Raw genomic sequence first — 20,373 nt, 5'->3', positions numbered from 1 at the left:
TTATTTTAAATGAAAACAAAAAAAGCAGGGTTGTCATATTTAGTTTGATTGTAAGAATAAGTAAGTAAAAAAACAGATTAAACTCATTAGCAAGACCAGCTGAGGTGGTGATTGTCCGTACTGCGTTCTCTGGACTTCTAAACTCCAAAAGTACACAAGTCTGTACTTGTGTACTTGGGTATTGAGAAAGGCCTTTTAAGACACAACTTTTGCAGATCTTCATCCTTCTATAGTTTTTAAAGAAGATACAAGAGTTGTTGAAGAAATCACACTGTATGGTTTAAGTAACCCAAAGACCGAGACAGAAATGAACAAAAGGAGTCCTCCCGCCCAAAGCACCATCATGGTGTGAGCATTTATGGTGCGAGGGAAAAGCTTGATATTCATATTGTCTCGTAAGGAGCACAGTGACTATGCTATGGGCTTTAATGACATCTCATTACACACAGAGAGAGAGGAGGATAGAAAGCTTAACTTGTTAGGTTCGCCGTCACTATGGCTCTAATGACGCATCCGCTTTGTTCATGTGATTACGCCTCGTTTGAGAGGGCGAGGCAGAGAAAGGGAGAGAAAGTTGTGGAACTTGACAAAGAGAGAGAAGTTACAAAGAATGGTTGGGAAGTGCTGGAAGTACCAGACTGAATACATCATTTATCACAATTATAGGGAAGAATTACCTTGCACACTCTCTCTTTCAGTCACACACACACACAATGTGATCCAAGCGGGGAGCCAGTTAGCTGCTTGGCCAGCCTAAGTATAAAATGCTAAAGAGGCACTAATGTGTGTGTGTGTGTGTGTGTGTGTGTGTGTGTAGCTAGCTCCGAGAAACTTTTTAGCTGGCGAGAACTTTAAGGTGGGACTGTACATGCACGATGTGTGTTAATGAGCACTATCAACTAGCAGCTCTGTAGGTGTGTGTACTTGTGTAGCTCTTATGTAGCATTCACGTGGCTTCCGTGCGTGCCACTTGGCCTCTCTGCTGCACGGTGGCACCGAAACTTCGGACCGTAAATGCTATTCATTAGCTTCTCAGCAGGCACTTGGCTATCGGCTTGTTAGCACTGACTCTCAAGTTAGCGTCTACGGAGAGTGAGGAAGAGCACTGGAGACGGAAAGAATGACAGAGGGACGAAGACCAACAGGGCATAAAAGATAAAGTGGGGAGAGATTTGAACACCCTCACTTCTCCAGTGAAATATCTCTACATCTACTTGGTGGATTGGCTTAAATTTCAGGGCGGCACATGGTTCCCAGAAGATGTATCCTTATGACTTCAGTGACACCCTGACTTCCCCTCTCCTTTCCTTCCTGTCCCCCTGAGGTTATTAACTGTGGTTTGTGTGAAATGTCTCCAGAAGTATTTTGGCTGCACTGGAGCTGTTTTTGAACTCAATTGGGTCGAGCGTGGATGGAAAGTACAAGCCAAACATTTCTAAGTGATGGATGAGTCACTGGTATTGATCCACAGTGCATCAAGGCCATTTTGTTTTATTGGACGGTAAACACACTTATTTATTTCCCCTTTGAATGGACTACTGCGGCACGAAAACATCATGTTGCTTTCATTTCGCTATCTGCAACAAGCAGGAACTGTGCTGCACTCTATGTTTGCAGAGTGAGTGCATATCAAAAAAGCCACTGTCGCCTGAAGGGATTCATAAATAATAGTGAAATACTTGTAATGTCAGGTTATCTGTCAGATTACTATTTGGAATAAGCATTGACTTTCCATTGTTGTGGTAACTTTCTGTTACTGGGCCGATATTGGAGGGAACGTATATTGTCAACTATTTTACAAATGACAGTAAGGAGGAAGAGCAGTTCAGACAGTGTGTGGGAGAGGATCGTAGTAGGACTGCTGTTTGTTAATACATTTGTAGTTTTCAGAACTGTGTTTACTCAGCTGAGTTTAAACTCAGCGATGAAATGTACTTCTTCCTTACAGGTCTGTTTGATGTATTTTTTACATATTTACAAATGTATTTACAAATCCATAAAGTGTTAAATAGCAGCTACCCAATAAATACTGTGAAGATAGTCCCACCGTGGGACCCAGGCTCTTTGAAACACATTGCCGCTCTAAACATTTGGGCACCAGCTCCGCTCGGCCCATCGCTCTTTTTATATCCCAAACTCAACCGCAATGAGCGCAGCGCATTCAGCGTCGGAAATACACGAGGGCAAAGGGCAAAACTGCCCCTAAGAAATAAGATTTTGCCCCTGATATCACTAGGAGAGGGGCAAAAAATGCCCCCGAACTTTCTAAACGAATAAATAAATGGAGTGCTTCTTAATCAGACCTGTGACTGCGAGACTGCGGTCAACTCAGCAGACACTTAAATTTTAGTGCACCTATATCCTGAAATTCACGGTAAACTCATTCAAACGGCACAGATCGGGAGCGAGCGAAGGACTTTGAAAGTTAACGGAAAGATTAACGTGAGACAACATCCGGTTTCTTCAAAATAAGATGCCAACAAAGTATACATATTGCATAATGGAAATTAGATTAAATTAATTATAGTCACATTAAGTATAAAACATGCTACCTGCATCTCGTGAGTTAAAGGTAAAATACACCTAAATTGTGCGTAAAGTGTCTTTATTGTTTGATTTGAGGGTTGCTGGAAATGAATAATACCTGTGACAGTCAATTAAGATATTTTACTAAGTAAAAACTCTGAACTGAATTTGTACCTTCAAATGGCACATTTTTAAAATTTTTAAGGTGCTATAAAAATGTTTTTCTCAAAAATTCCACACAATGACGAATGCATAAGTTCAGGACAAAATGGCTAATATCACAATATTTAAGGTGCTACAAAAATATTTTTTCTCAATAATTCCATACAATGACTGATGTATATGTAATCAAGGCATCGTTGACTTAATAATTGTTAATAGTTGTTTAAAACATTTAATAATAACAATAAATAACCACAAAGAAATAAGAATAAAATTGAATATGATTGTCTGACTTATGTTTGTTTTTTGTTAAAAAAAATCGAAGAAAACACTTTGAATCTGTAGACTACTGCCTAATAGTCTTATTATTGCCATTTGATGACAATTGCTCATATATTGTACGCCTAAATAAGTATATGTATTACTTTGAACAAAGGTTAAATGTTATTTCACAAGTTTCAAAAAGTGCCCCATATTTTTTGAAAATGCCCCTGGATTTCAGTCAGTGGGGGCAATTTTTGCTACCCTAATGCTACCCTGAGCGCATTAGAATACATGGAGAGCAGTTACTTCAAGCACGCTCATTGCTCAAACATATCATGCTGCACAGATGCAATGGCTTTGTGCTTGTAGGAGGCCTGAACCACTCCATATTTACATTCCAGGCGATCAATTGAGACTTTTATTCTGAAACAACTGAGGGCAACAGAGGATGAGCTTCAAATCCCAGATCCCACGCAGATCCCACTTGTCACATTTGTGTGCCAGAATCCATCAAACAGTGTGCTCTCCGATAGTGCAGTGAATCAGTGGACTGGTTACAGCACACATATCCTGCAGGTGATCAAAAAAGTCACCGCATCAAGAATTGTTACGAAAAAAAGAGCTCTGCACATCGCTTTATCTACAGTTCCATCCGTAGTTTTATCTCAATTGTGCTCCGATGGCTAATTCATATCCTCGAGGTGCCCTACTTACATCAATATGTTATTTTTCGTTGTATTCTTATCTATATCGTACTTTTCTGCTACTGCTCGAACATAGTTCCCCCCTGGGCATTCACATAATTGTTAACCAACCTTATCTTGAGAGGAACAAAGAGAGAGACTGTATATATTATACACAATGGGTATTAATATTTAGATACTGTATATCTGGAAGGTTTTCCTCATGCAGATATTTGTATCTCAGCATTTTTCTAACGGAGCCTTTGCCTTCCGAGGCCAAGGAACACATTAACTTAATAGTTGCATCAGTTTCTGGGGTTACGGGTTACGTATATAAAAAAAATGAATATAATAAATGCCCGCCCATGACTTGCACATTCTTTGTGTAGTATTTCCCCCATGTGTTGAAGCGGGTCTCGGATGCTATCAGAGTTCAGGCTGAGGTTAGCAGCTCTCTGCTGCTCTTAATTGGATTTTTCTCTTCCAATGTTCAAAGTCAAAATCTACCGTTTCGACAAGCATGTAAGCAGCCGCAACCGAGTCGCTAGATTAACTGTCTGATCGTACATGTTCGCCATCAGTCCGATAGCATGTAGTTATCAAGTCCATATCCTTTAGCCAGGTGGACACATTAGCCGGACAGATGATAGAATCTGCCAGCGACTTCGGCCTAAATAAGAGAGGCCTGCTGCTTTTGTCTGTGTTTCCTATGTATGTTGTTAAGGCCATCTAAACAATTTGACCTGAATTTTAGTCTGCACGCCTTTTCACACTTTTTCCCAAGGAACGTGTAAATGTTTCACCAGCATGCAGCAGATGTTGACCCACGTTTAGGCCTGACAGAGAGCACCTGACAACCACGGCACATTCAGTCCAGTATAGCGTTTAGCAGTCACAGGAATAACCGTGTGCCTGGTAGGGAGTGTGATTTTTGTCAGCTTCATAAGCTTCCGGCCCGTGTTGACACGGCGAAGCTCAGTGAGACACAGAAGTCGCGCGCGGGAATGTGTTCGTGTGAGTCTGTCAAGGTGCCTCGCGTTAAGTTTCGCTCTGCTGAGCACCGCTCTGGTTTCATCGTCTTTGTCGGAGTCGTCTTTGCTTCTCTTCTTCGTTTGTTCCCCCGTGGCTTCTCTCTGTTGTGTTTTCTCCGACAAGCATCCCTTCCACGCTCTTTCCCTTTTCCCCATATTTCTGAATTACAAGCAGCAGGTCAGGTCACAGCATACAAACTCAGTTCAGATAGCTTTGCTGTTCAGGAAAACACAAGCCATTGCAGTGTCAGCCGATATTAAGGTTAACGAGGTATTCTGCAGGCCGTGCACTTTTCATGAGTCTGAACTGCAATTACATGTCTAAGCTGGAAGATGTTCTGGAGGCTACAAAGCCCAATTCTGCCTTATTTAAGATTTACTAGAATTGCGTTGAATCTCAAAGGTAATACTGCTCGATCGGCAATTCTGTTGTGAGCAGAATGAATGGCATACTTATATGAATAAGTGGGGACAGATCGGATTCATTGGAGTGGAGGTGACTCACAAGCTACCACTTCAAAAATTGTCTCAATGGACGAGGCGGGCAGGTGCATTTTAGAAGAAAGTAGTCTGGATTCAGCCCTGTTTAAAGTACATCTTTGCCAAACAGGCCTAGATGTAAGGCTTTGAGGATCTGACCGCTGGCATGGTAATCAATGTCCAAATAAGTATTCAAGTACATTGGGATTTTTTTGTTTGATATGTAATACCCAAAGAATCCCAAATAGCCCATGAAATAAGGAATCGTAATCTCACATTGTTCATAATGCATCAACATTATGAGTTATCCTCAGACGGATAGTGCTGTTTGCTGTGTGCGGTGCTGTCCCGGGTGCTGAAAAGCAGCGGGGGAGTTAGATAGACAGACAGTCTCAACATGGTTTGATGAATATTGGAACACTTTCAAAAAATGTTCACAAATGAAACAAAATCACGCTACTCCTGTCTCAACGGGGACGGGAGAGAGGCGCTGTGCTACATCGCTCTCTTTTCCTCTGTGAGTGTGTGTGTGTGTGTGTATATGCGTGTGCAAGTATGCATATGCATGCATCTTGTGTGAGAGAGGTTGATACAGTTTGACTACAGTGAGCAGGTCTCTCGGCTACTTTTTGGTGCCGCATATTACGCAACATCCGCCTCACCAGTGTCTCGCAATAAACGCGGTGGTTAAGTTCTCCTTCTTAACATTCGAGTTGTAGCGTTGGAGCGTGAGTTCTCTTTCTCTAGCTCTGCAGTGAGGCCAAGTTTCATATGTTTTTAAACGCCTTTAAGATGCTGTAAAACAATAAAGTAGCCAATAGGCACCTCACCATTATTGGAGTGGTTGGCAGCGTTGATGGACCAATCTTTCTGTCCCTTCTACTTTTCTCAAGTTCTTCTCAAATATCAACTCAATTAAATTGGACTTGCGTCAATGAAACGTAACAAGGCGATGCTCTGGGAGGACGTTCTCGAGGGTGAATAAACGTAATTGTCATCGTAAAAAATATAAAGAATTAGGAGCGCTTACTAGTAATCAGCATGTTGAAAGACACAAGGAAATGAAAAACAAAACAACCAATGCAACCAATGTCCTTTTACCCTGGAATGGGTGTACTTATTGCACTAAAATAACTGTAATTATTGCACTAATTATGCACAAGAATAAATGTGATGAGGCCTATTTGCACTACATGGGGATTAAAAACATAACACGTCTTGCCTTTTACGCACCCTTGACTTCTTTAATTATGAATTATGCCTGTTTATTTAATTTTATTATTTAATTATGCCTGTACTGCGTTAAATGTGCTATATAAATAAACTGATGGCATGTAAGACATTATCAACACATATCGTGTTATTACTTTATGTGTTGTTGCAAAAGATCCAGTGCATCATCTCAGCATTGAACTGCATTGAGCTGCCGCTTGGACGTGTTCCGATTGCAATCCCGTCGCTTCAACCTCCACATTTACTCTAAATGCTCCGTCACCGCTGGTGATCTCTCGGAGACGTGTGGTGAGGTCATCAAATGATCGCAGAATAACTGAGACTGTGGCCACACGTTGGGTACAGCAGGGGTCGTGGTGTCTCCCCTTTACTGGTGAATAGCAATGGTGGGCTTTGTGCAGAACTTGGGCACCTGGTCATTCACAATGCACGAAACTACTTAGATATTCGCTCCTCCAGCTGGGATCGTGGGTTTATAACGTGCAAAACAACTACCCGACCTCCCTCCCTAACGTACTCATTATCTCTAGTAAAATATTTTTGATTTCCATGGGCTGGTATGTCTGGCATAGTGTGGGATAGTCTGTGCTTTCTATGGCAACTTCCCTCAAGTTATACTCAAAAAAAGACAAAAATAGCCAGCATCCATCTTCATCCATACAACTGAAAGCATCCTGGTCACTTCTAAAGGGCAGCTGGTTTACTACAAGGAACTCAATGACATCACTGATTGATGACAAGCAATATCCATCGCCTTGCAACTGCTCTGTATTGATTAATGTTGAGATTTCTTTACCCCTCTGAACGGATCTCTCAATGTCTCAGGTCCTTTGCCAGTTTCCACCGCATGCTTCAGGGCGAGAAAATAACCGTGAAGGCCGTGTCCGCACCAGATGGGGGGGTCCGACTCCTCAGGACTGTCCTGCATGGATAGCAAAAAGCCGCATGTGACTAAATCCACAGTCCCTGCTTCTATACCAGCATAGCTTCAGTACAAGTGTATGTGGTTTTGAAAGAGCCAGGATTTGTTGACAGGAAAGTGGTGCTACTCTGGTCCCACAGTGTCAGTTTCCTCTTCATCATCACAGTCATCACTGTCTGTCAGTTTTTTTTTGTTTTTTTTCTGTCTTGGCCTTTCGTCAGACCTGTAGATGTGACTCAGCGCTGGGGAGGTAAAAGGCAACAGCAACATCCCCGAAGTGAGAAAGATCATCTCGCGGGTCGAAATGTCATCCGTTTGACCTTTCCAGATGCTTCACCCGTGTGCTTTGATGTAATAGTTGACATCTGGATCCCAGGGTGTATAAACCGCTGCTCCTCAGCGGACTGGCGGCTCTTTGATTGGAACGTCAAGTCCTGCTGAGAGGTTAAAGAGCCTGCCTCAGACTTCCCGGAGCTGTATTTGCCGGGGGCTAAGGCGCTCTCTGTGGATGCCACACGCCAGCAATCATTAAGTCGGTGATGCAAGGTGGTTGACCGTAATACGCTTCCAACCGAGCTCTAATCCTCACAGGTAGAGCCTCCAGCAGTATTGTACCAGGGGGTCTGAATAGTCAACTCACAATCTGTTCATTATTGTTTTGATTAATCAATTAATTGCTTAGATTATAGAAAATCAACTTATAGTAATTTTTGCCAAAGACCAATGTGACTGGGCCACCAGTCAGACAGACAGAAAAATAACATTTTCACTATTGAGAAACAACGTGAAATATGACTTTTAAATGATTAATTAATTATCAACGTGATTTTGCAATTATATTTTCTGTTGATCGAATTAATCCATGTGTCCGCCGCATTGAAATTTAAAAAATGCAAGTTTACAATACAAAATAGGTCCATACAATGTTTTGTTTTTTATTACACTAAAGGGTTGAATGATTAATCAATTGACAATTGTGTTGATAAATGAATCATTAACATCATCGCTCAAGGACAAATGTATAAATTGTTTCCTCTTAAAGAAAAGAGGGTCTAATCAGCATGATTAGCATGTTGAATAAGCAATATCAAAGCATTTGTCATCGTCTATTCCTGGTCAACAGCCGAGTGTGACTCAGTCTGTTCTGTTGTGTTTTTTGGTCTTCTAGCATAGTGGCAATCAAACAAAACACAGCATGCAAGACATTAACTAAAGCACCGTGCATACGGTAAGGTGGTCCCATCTGAGTTCAGGAACCAAGACCTTTGAGGCGACAGTGAGTCATCACTGGAAATACATAGTTTCTAGAAGCAGTGATCAAGATGCAAAGCAAACGTTTTCAGGATTACAAGTTGGATGGTGCCTTTGTGTTGATTTTACAACTATTGTGTTTGGTGTAGTTCAGACAAACTCTCCTGAGTTGTTCTCTGTCTACTGTCATATTGTTATGGTAGATAAGTAGATGGTGCCAGCAGCCGGTTAGATTAGCATTGAGACTAGAAGAAGCAGGACACAGCTAATTAAGCCATACAAAAAACAATTGCTGAAACAACTATTTGCCACTTTATAAGGGATTATGTGCCAGACTGTACTTTCTTTCCACTGGTTGCCTGGCAACCGCACCCAGCCAAAAAAATACTCCTGAAAAACTACAACTTAACTTTTGTCTAGGTGTCTTACAGATCAAACTAATGAGATAAATTGTTTGTATTTTGTGAACTTTCGAGGTGATGGTTGACGGATTGCTTACCTCCAGACAGAGATAGGCTAACTCTTAGCCCTCGTTACCATTCTTCATGCTAAGTTAAGCTAATTGGCTGCTGGCTTCAGCTACATATTAACAATATACAACAGGGAAACAACATAACTGGAAAATCCTCCTGCTTCCCTGAATTTGGCGTTGTGGCAACAAAATGGCAGGACATATTCCAGGATCTGGTGGCTATTTGCAACTTAATCTGTTGATAAGAACCCTTCTCACATGCACTTCTTTTCTTTCTCTTTTTACGTTTCAGTTTGTTCCTACTTGATTGGTGAAATAAATGATATAAATTTGACCATTTAGCCTCATTGTGGTACATTCCCAAAACAATATGGCAGTTTTATGACACTACCATATTTTTAAAGACGAATTTGAAAATGTAAATGACAGTTGTCAACGCTTAAACCCAATGAACCGTAATATACTGTATATAGCAAGACTGAACAGTCTAATTAAAAGGCTGAACAACAAAAAGTTCAAGTGAAAAGACAAGTGGAGAATCATGACACCACTAATATGTACCATACAGATATTACAAATGTATTGGAAAATGAAATTAGTGAAACCAGTGGTTTCTCAAGGTTTAAGATCCTAAACATTTACTCGAGATATTTAAGTTTGTGATTCAGACCCGTGAATATCGTCTCAGCACACGGACTGAATTCACCTCCCTGTTTTGAGACAGATCCTGAAATCGCCACCGCTTGGCTGAGCTCCCCGCTTCAAATCCACATTCGTCACGCGCCAAATTTACTGCGGTGATCCGCCCTGTCTGTTTGGATTGTTTAGTCGTAATGGCAGCGAATTAACAGATGCTGTGGCCCAAAGAGAGAGGGGGGGGGGGAAGATGGTTTCTAAAGAGCCCTGTTTTATTAATGCTAACACGGTGACTGGGCAGTGTGATCGGCCTCATCAGCATACATAATTACCGTAGGAAACGATGATAGAGAGAGAGAAAGGTCCAGACAGGTGCAGTGAGGTGAACAGCGCTGGGGAAACGAGGCTCCATTAAGTTTGTCATCAGCAATACGCCGACCGAGGTCACCGCTGAAGATGACACTCCTTTTTTCTGCTCTCTCTCTCTCTCTCTCTCTCCTCTGGTTTAATTGTAGGTGTCTCTCCATCTCAAATTCTAATCCAATCCCTCACCCTCCCATTGTTTCTATATTTAAAAGCCCTTCCTTCCATAAGGCCGATTTAAAGTGAAACGGAACGGTGCGCTCGGCCGTCTCACTTCCCCAATTCTTCCCCCGCCCATCCGTGTGTTTAATGTGAACGGCTCTCACCATTAAGGTGAATGGAACACTGTACTCCCCGTGTGCCTCAATCCATCTCCGTGCTCATTACGCCAACACAAGAAGGGAATAATTCAAATCCGATAATCCGAAAGAAGTGAAATTTCATTATGTATTAAGCGGCGTGGATAACGGTGGGAGTAAAACGACGGCCTATAAATGTAAATAGAAAGGTATTACTCTGATATGGCAACATGGTTTAGGATAATTCAAATGGATGTGTACGGCGGTCGTCAAATTTCATTTTGGTCCAATATTGTAAAATAAATAGTTTATTCCTGTGTTACAATGTGCATCGTTTAGTAGATAGAAAGTAGAAGTGGGATAACATAGGTAAAGGCAGTAAAATTAAATTAATTGTTGGTAATAAATTGATTTATAGAGGTGTGAAAGGTCTAACACATATTGTTTTATTTAGCATTATAATGTGCGTGGGGCCCCATTTTTAAGTTTAAGATAAAATGAAGTAGTCCAGCAAACGAACCGAGATTCATAAGGGCATTTTCAACCAAAATGTCCAACACACTGATGCACGTAAAATGGATGAAAATTGTCCAGAGTGATTGTAATTACAGGAAAAGCTGTTCGACTAATTATCTATCCTACATCATACACCAGGATTGATTATCAGGAATTGAGATCCTCATATTAACTGGGAATTTGTTCCAAAATCAACTTCCGTAAAACTGCAAAAACCCGGGATGTCCTGAAAAATGAGTCCTCTCCAGGCTGCGTCGGAGGCTGCAGCTGCATTGCTCGCACGCAATGCATCCTGGTACATGTAGGTTCTGCTGGCACGGCTCTTCGATCGGGACAACTCTTCTGTTGTGGTTCGATATAGCACACATTCAGGAATTGATTGCTTCAATTGACTACGTTTACCATCAACGCTGATTGGACGTCCACATAAATACACATGATAATATAATAGAGCAGAGGTCTTCAACAGGGCGTCCGCGAAATTTTTGGATGATTAGACAATTTTTGATTATTTTTAGATTTTTTTTTGATTATCATGCAATTAACAGACAATGTTGATATTGGCATTGGTATCAGTTGACACGGTATGTTTATAAATGGCAGTATCACGGCCTCCCTTCTCACTGTACCTTGGATATATGAACCTGTGTATTTGAATAGCTTAGTATTGAATGCACAATAAAGAGGTATGTTTATATATCGCACTAGGCCCAGTTTAATATAAAACACAATTTTATACAATATATATAGTCGGCGGTCCCTGCTCCATCTCTCTATCAGTTTGGGGGTCCTAGGCCTGAAACACATTGAAGACCCCTGTAATAGAGGGCAAAAGATAAATATTGGATAATTCAACGATGCACAATTACATACAATGATAATGAACCGTGTCACTTTCATTGCAGGCCAAGAACAAATGCTTTCTCCTCGAGTTACAATCTCAGAGATCTACATTTTGTTCTTTTCGGCGGCACCAAATGGTGATAAACAACAGTTTGTCGGTGTTGCCTTTTCCCAGGAATGTTGCCACAGACACCCAATTTGCAATAATCAGTGGGCCATGAAACACAGTCACCTTTGTGTTCCCTCATAGATAGACTGATATTTATCTAAGCTACATGAAATTCTTCCACATTATCACTTTCACTACATTCTTCCCTAGTCTCTGCCAAGTGCTTTAGTTGCTCAACCTTGAACCGGCACAAACTGTTTTCATGGCCTCTGAAATGTTGATAAAACAACACTGACTCATTACTGTGCGGCAAATCTACTGGCAGACAAGTCCACACATCCAGCAGTTACACGGTAACAGTATCATTCATTTGGAGCAGTCTAATATTCACACTCCTTTCAGCTCCGTGTTGCATTATCCTGGGGGAGTCGCTGAACGCTCCTCTGTGCATACTAGCTAATTGCTAACTTTGTTTGGTGGCCCGATGTTACAACTAAACGACGGAGAACAACGCTCCTGAGCCTCGTGCAACTAAAACAAAGCGGCTGTATATGCCACTGCACAAAGTAATAACCTTGGGTCAGCAAGACTATGACAACATGGACATACACTCTCTATACAAGTACTGGGATGTATTCAAAACTGACAGAAGGATATTCTGAAAGACAGGGGATGAATGAATGTGGTTTCTATTTTATATATTGTCTGTCTTTGGAATCAAATCATTGTGGCTCTTGTTTCCGTTGCTGCTACTGCAAATAGTTGCCTTGATTAGGACAGGATTTGTGTTAATTCAAATACATGCAATGGCAGATTTTCCAGTGAAACCCATTGGCTGCAGGCCACCACTCAGCAAATGTCTTGCACATGTTTCCATGAAGAAAACTCTATTAATGACGAAGAAAAGACAGAACATGTGAGAAAAGGAGGAGGAAACGGAGGACGGCAGAGGGAAAAGGTCAGCAGCGGAAAAAGGAGTTAGATGTAGGCTAAATGGTCAATGGACAGCGGACGGGGAAAAGGAGAGGCGAAACTGCGACGGGGGCAGAAAGATGAATAGACAGACATGTTGGTCCAGAGAGAGAGCGAGACGGAGATAATGAATGATTGTAAATGATCCTTTATTCCTGTGCAGAGTGCAGCACTCAGCATTCTGTAAACTGATGAGCCGTGGAAGCTGGTGTGTGTGTGCCCTCTGTGAATGTGTGTGTTCCTCTGTGAGAAGGCAGTATTCACATTTATCCTTCAGCCCCTGTAGATTCCTGTCCTGCCTGCTACAATTACTTTGCCGAGAGAGAGAGAGAGAGAGAGAGAGAGAGAGAGAGAGAGAGAGACTCTCTCTGAACTTGTTCCTGTCTGCAAAATGCAGCTTGTCCCATTAACCTATGACATTAATGAACCTATTATATTTTCACTGCCCTGAGGGACTCAGCTCGGCGGGTCAGGGACAGCAGCTCGGTGTGGGAGGATCCTCCTCGTGGGACCTCATCCTTGTGCCTGCTAACAGGCACATTTTCTTTCCACTCCACACCGGGTCCTCGCCGCTTCCTTGGGCCTTGAACTCAGCACTGCGACCTGTTTCCCTGTCGAGGGGGACGGGGCCCCCATGATCCGGGCACGACTGTCAACCATGGGGGAGGACTGTCCTCAGTACGCGAGGGGTCTGTGGCGATTTTGTGTCATCACCATTCATATCTATACAACTGATGTGTTCATGATGAAATTGTTTACAAGAGCACAGCATTGTTGATAAGAGTTCTTCTTAGATCTAGCCTCCTAATGTTGCTTAATTGCACCAGATTGATGCATTTCTTGAGCAATAATTTGCATTTTATAAGTGTCACAACTGTAAGCAGTCTTTTAGAGCACACCAGGCAGACTGTGGAGATAGTGACATCATTTCTCAGCTTCTTTTTTTCATTTAAAATATACCAAAAGTAAAGGGACTTAGGAGGCAGTTCTATTGCACCTCCGGTGTCAATTAAGAAATATAAGCCACACGTCTTTGCAGCATAGAGAAGGGCTTCTCTTCAGTCACTCTTAGTCACTCTCTCATGCAGCCAACTGCAAACATGTTCAACAAATCTCTGCTCAACTACGTTCAAAGTGTGTCGTTAGTAACGAGTACGATGAAAAGCGCTCTAAAAAATAAATATATTAATATGATTATTAGAATTGAATGTGGACAAACTCAATCATGGATTAGTACAACAGGTTCTGACTTTGGTGCATACTTTGAGTTCAGCTTCAGACTTATGATGTTGATAAAAAAATAAAAATAACTCTTTGACGTTACATGACTAATTCCATGACATAGAAGCATCTTAATGGTTGGGACATCATGCTTTCCTTGTTCACTATCCACTAAGGTCAGAGAAAGACTCAGCTCAGTGTCAGTCTGGTGAGGATGAGGCGGCTCCACTAATCAGACAGCTCTCTTCGTTTGCCTGGGCCTTACTTTATAACAATGGCTGACAGTAGGGCTGGGTGGTATACCGGTTTTAATTTCCCGTACGATATGAATTTTTCATATACCGTCATACCGGTGCACAACTGAAACAACTTCTGTCGCTCTTCAACAGGCAGCAAAATATATTGTTAGCTGTATTGAGAGGGAATCCTAGTCATGGTTATAACTTTATAACAATTAACAACCCACAACTAATGCTATTTAACCGAGTAAAACACCACGACACAACAGTTTGTAACACTAATAATTGTACATTTATAAAATTTCTCCGCCGAACTGCATGCTGGGTAAAGCTTGCTAACAACAGTCTGCTAACAGCTGGGAGAGGCTCTGTCGCTCCAGTAACGTTACATTAAAGAACAGAAAAGAGCGATGCAGGATGAACAAAGACTGAACAACAAAAGCTATTTTGGTCAGACACATATGCAACGCTGATTACCGTGTAATATGTGTGGTGTTTGTTATAAATATACGTTGGTACATAGAGGGTGATAACAAGCTGTACATGGAGGGGCTTAGGACCCAGGGGAATGTAGGTGAAGGAAACAGGAAGTGGCGGAACAGAAGACACGCCACACAAACAGCTGTTCACCGCTCGCTGGCCGGTTGGCCGGCCGGTTCTTTTCAGCGTTAATTAATTAATGCTTTAACGAAAAAAAATACCGTGATATACCGTGAAACCTCTAGAATCTTACAAAATACCGTGATATGCATTTTTGGTCATACCGCCCAGCCCTAGCTGACAGGACATCTAACTCCAGATGGCTTTACTTGCTCAAATCTTACATTTAAAAGTTGTTTGTGATACTTTTGGCGTGCCAATGCAAACCAATTTGTTTTGCTTTTCTTTAGCTCGGAAGCGAAATCATTTCAAATCGAATTCAATCATTGTTAAGCGCAAACGCCACATTTAAAAGACAAAACTCTCCCATTGGACTCTTGTTGAACCGCAGCCGTGTTTTTGTTCGAGCTTGGCCCCGCTTCTCAAAGTGACTCTCCCAAAAAACTTCATCAATGGATGCGATTCGGCTGCGGCACTGCTGCTGGCTGATCTCATATCAGCTTAACACCGTAAGCTACCGCAGGCCTCTCTTTAAGTCGAGCAAAGAGGATCTATCACTTTTAGAGTTGCCTTCACTCCGCTTCCGGAGGCTGCGCACGCACACACACACACACACACACACACACACGGAAAGGCAGTATAAGTGGGCAGATATCAGCTTTGCATGTCTTCTGGCTAACAAGCATAACAGATAGCTGTGAACAGAGTGAGTGTGTGTGTGTGTGTGTGTGTGTGTGTGTGTGTGTGTGTGTCAGCTTAGCCCCCCATAGTGTCACTGATGGAGAGTAGTTGACAGTGACTGTAGACTGGCTTTGTGGATGCTGTGACAGGACCCAGGATGATTTCACTGGATTATATTACTTCTGTGACAGTTGGACACTTTCCAAAGTTTTGACTATATTCTGTGGACAAGAACAAGCCTCTCTGGGAGCAGAACAGAAAGACGAGGCTGCTATTGTCTAGGATTTGACCGAGAGTGTGTACTTGTTTCCTTCACTAGGAAATCAAGGACACAAACAGAACTGGCTTAATTACTCACGACGTGGATGGAACGAATGCAGTGAATGGCAAATAGTTTTTACCAAAAGGAGAGGAACATCATCAGCCATGATGTTTAAATACTCTGGTAAATGAAATCCTTTGCATTTGATTGGACCCCTAGAAAGTGGGCGGGCTTAGAGTGTGGCTCGATACGGGGCTACAGGGGGCCGTGGCTCCACACACACATGCCTTAACGCTGAATGTTTGCTTGATGGATGGATGTCATGAATTGGTTGGTTTTTACTAGCTTACGTAAGCGCACGTTAGGAAACCCGATTTTACATAAAAATACAAAGAAATTGTTTTTTTTTGTAATTTCTTGGGAACTATAAATAATAAATAGGTGCACAATATGACGGGAAATGTGATCTAAAATGGTTACAGACATTTTTCATTTGATCTCGACTTAATGTACCTAAAGTATTAGCAGCAAAAAAATTAAAACAAGCGATAAAAGTATGTGTGCGCTCGAAAGAAGACAAGTTTATGGTCACTAACCATTTGTGCACTCCGCTTTGATTCTAATCAGCAATTTAGCCAGCGGTCTTCTCTGCAAGTAAAAGTCAACAACAATCCCTACTGTCTCGTGTGCACGGGGAGGAGGGGCTATTCAAAGACTGGTTATCAATTAATAAAAATACAAATGTGGCGGTCGATGTTGATATTGTTGCAGGCCCGCCACAAATAAATTGACGTATGGTAAACACTGCATTCTATTTCACACCGGACCTGGATCTTTGCAGCTATGTGGAAGCTGTACGTATAATCTGAGTTTAAGGCCCCAAGTTTGTTTTCCCTGGCTCTGAATGAGGCGGAGGTGGTACCACCATGACCACGTGGACTGTCCTGGATCGCGTGTGGTCAATGTGCTATACTGTGGCCAGATTGTTACAGGGGTAGTCAGTGGTGTCTATAAGGTAAATGCCTGAAGGTTAAAATGCTCATCTGCTGTAATATTTACCCCCAAAGTTTACTGAAGAAACGTATCACATGATACGCTGTTTGACACTGAAAATATGACACGCACTCATACACTTTACCACATTACTGCTTATATTTTATTCTATTTTCAAATTTTCTTTTGTTTGTGAATCATAAAAACAAATATTTAAAAATAATCGCATACCTGACACCTTTATGAGACAGCTAATCCCTTTTTATTCATTTATTTTGATTATTTTGCTTTATAACATGAATTATTTGCTTTTATTAGTAAGCCTATTTGTGGCACTCATTTTGTGGAGGCTTCAATCTTCCTCCCACGAGGGAGGGCCGCGGAACTGTTTTTTTACAGTAGAGTCGCTTCAATAATAAAATCTACCATTAACTGGTTTACAATCAAAAGTATTTAATCCTACTGAAGCTAAAACAATTGCAAAGTACACTATTTACAGAATCTATAGAAATATGATCCGTGCGGAAAAGCATTCACCCGCGTTTCAACCTAAAAGCGTAACAACCTACAAGATGAAACGTGAGCAGAGGACGAATTCTTCCTCTGCATTTCCTTTCATAGTTCGAAAAAAGTCACAAAATGTCTGTCTTAGTTTCTATTGGCTAAATCCAGCTGGCTCCTCCTTCTCGCATCAGCCAGCTAGAGGACCCTGAGCACGGGTTTGATGAATCCTTCGGCGTGTCCCTGTAAGTGCCTGTCTGGAAATCCCTGTCTGACCCTTGGCTATTCTTCACAGTTTAATACATTCAATGACTGTTTTTATGGCTTAACACTTCTATGGTAAACATATTATATATTCGATAAGGATTTGCAACTTTTGGCAAAAACTTCACACGCTTTACAAGCATAATTGGTACGTCCCAAGTACTTGCTAACACTTTACTATCCACCTCTAAGGTGCTACAAATTCTACTAAGAAACACTTCTAACTATAAATCTTAAAACACACCTCTAAACCTAAATTTCCTACAATTTTCTTAAAGGTATTGTAACGTTTTGTAACGTAGCTAATATGTCCCACAGATGTATGTTTAAGCTTTTGTTTTCGTTAAAGTAGGAAAAGAGTGGATTCAATTGGCTATAAAATGTAATTAAATTAACCACTTTATTTCCTAACATTGAACCTCTGTGGACAGACACATACTGGCGCCGCAGTACAAGAAGGCGTTCAGGCTCGCGTGTTCATTGCCATGCTGTGGATAGAAAAGCTATATTCAGACATAGGAGACTAATGATGACCTCGTCGACCTGCCATGAATCATATGATTGATCATGTAATGCTTTATTTTCCTCAGTGATTTCTTTATATACTGGTGCCAAAGACGTAAGCAGCGGAAACGCAAACGTGGACGTAAGTTGAAAGTCTGTGGCACCATCAAATTGTTGATTGCAAATTATTATGCGATGAAAACCTCAGACAGTACTTTCATTTCTTTCAAACTATGGCAGCACTTGGACGACACATTTATCTTATGTCTTCTGGCAGATTTGTCTCCCAAACCCAACCCGTACCGTGTACTGGGTCTCCTCTGACTCAACCCAGGTTGTTTTCTACGCGTTCAGACCCCCTCCTGTATGGCTGTGCCTCAGGAGGGCCACCTTTTTACTATGTATTTATGGAGGAGCCTTTTCCCGGTCAAACTGATCCATATGAAACACAGCACAAATCCCGACCCTGTTTCTTCAGTGTGAAACCACATTTGTGGTTTATCGTGTGCTGTGGAAGTCTTGTATTTCAGCTCGTCGCTTCCTACCCTGACCTTTTTTTCACCCGTGGGTGCTACAGTTTGCTTTGGCATCGGCAGACGGAGTTGTTTACACCTTCGAAATGCCACTCAACCTGAGAGGAGTCGGCGTAACCCCACCGCCCTGCACCTGCTGGAAGACTACCAAGTTCATCCTCCAACACGCACACGCACACACACACACACAGTGAAGCGTCTTAAAATCCTGAGACAGGGCGGTTTAGACAGAGTTGACCCTTTAAGGAGCTGTTAAAAATAAAAAAGACACACATAAACACAATGAGACCGGTTGGCACACACGAAGCAGCATGTGTCGGTGGCTGTTGACGCTGTTAATTCCCTCCGGGACAAACCTCTCTCTTGGGGTTGATTCAACCTGACGAACAGGCCATGGCCAAATAGCAGAAGGCTCCACTCAGCTGACCTGTGTGTGTGTGTGTTTACTTACCGTTCATCACTGTGATCATGTATCATTTGTTACATCGTTCAAAAATCTCTTGAAGCCATCGTTTCATTTTTTGAAAAATATGTCAACAGTGAAAATCAATGAAAGTTGTGCATCCACACACACACACACAGACATGCAAGAGTCCTTGAACTGGCATATGTCTCCAGTCGTGTAACATCACCAACATTGACATTGGTTGTAAGTCTGAAATGACGAGAGGTTCACATGTAAAGCAATTTACTCAGTATGCATTTCATACTTAAAGAATACAGTGGATAGGTCAGCCACCAACCGCCCCAAGCCGAGCTCCTGTGTCTTGCTCGCCACCTGCTGATTAGAGGGAAGGCGGGTTAGCCCCGAAATTAGCGGCCACTTCTGCCTCAGGGTCACTTAAGGTGGGCGGACATTTAAGGTGGACCAGCTGTTGTCATTTTATTGACGAGCCGCTCCTCCGAATAGGCCCGTCGCAATAATTGCTTTATCGACTTATCGTGATACTGACATGACCTCAATCAGTTTTGCTAAACTAGATTTTGTCAACAACATTTTAACCAACACAATGCCAGAATAAACAGCAGGGTTCTCACTATTATGAGACCCATTTTAGTTTACCATAGGCTTAGAGCCAACTTAATTAACTTTCTTAATATTCTTCTTCATATTTTATTTATTTAGGTTTTTTCCAATTCCAATGTCTGAACATCTTTTTAAGAATTAAAAGCGCACTACTCTTTTAAAGGGTTAACTTGCATTATTGTGCTTTTATATTATTATATCAGTGGCATAAAATGGTCCTAAAATTATTTTGTCGTTTATCGCAATTACGTCTGTAAATCTTCCAACAGTAGTCTGACTGGTGATGGAAGGAATAACTAGCTTATTGTTGTTTTCAGAACATCAACATGCACCTCTTACTTATCCTTAATATATGAATACTATAATATATGCCGTTTATTGCCCTAACTCCACATGTAAACGAAAGAGATTATAGGGGGGGGAAGAGAAAATAAAAGCCTTAAGGTAATTAAAGTTAATAGAGTTAATTTATTTTCCAACCTCAGTCACCTTCCAATCCGGCTGCAAAGGAATTAACCTCATGTATCCCCGCTTCATCACACGCACACACACTCACATTTTGTGGTGTACACACACACACACACACAGTTCCTAGAAATACCTTCATGATAATCTCCAGTCAGGCTGATCTTAAATCGGACCTTGGACCTGACTTGTGTAGCTGATCAGTAGTGTGACACTACAGGTCATGGACACTTACTGTCCGCACACACACACTGTGTGTGTAACGCATACGGAATAGATCCTGATCTATATATATATCATATATATATATACATATATATA

Source organism: Anarrhichthys ocellatus, unplaced genomic scaffold (genome assembly GCF_004355925.1).
Source record: "Anarrhichthys ocellatus isolate YVR2014 unplaced genomic scaffold, GSC_Weel_1.0 scaffold36, whole genome shotgun sequence".
NCBI classification, from domain to species: domain Eukaryota; kingdom Metazoa; phylum Chordata; class Actinopteri; order Perciformes; family Anarhichadidae; genus Anarrhichthys; species Anarrhichthys ocellatus.
Note: the sequence above shows the minus strand (reverse complement) of the source record.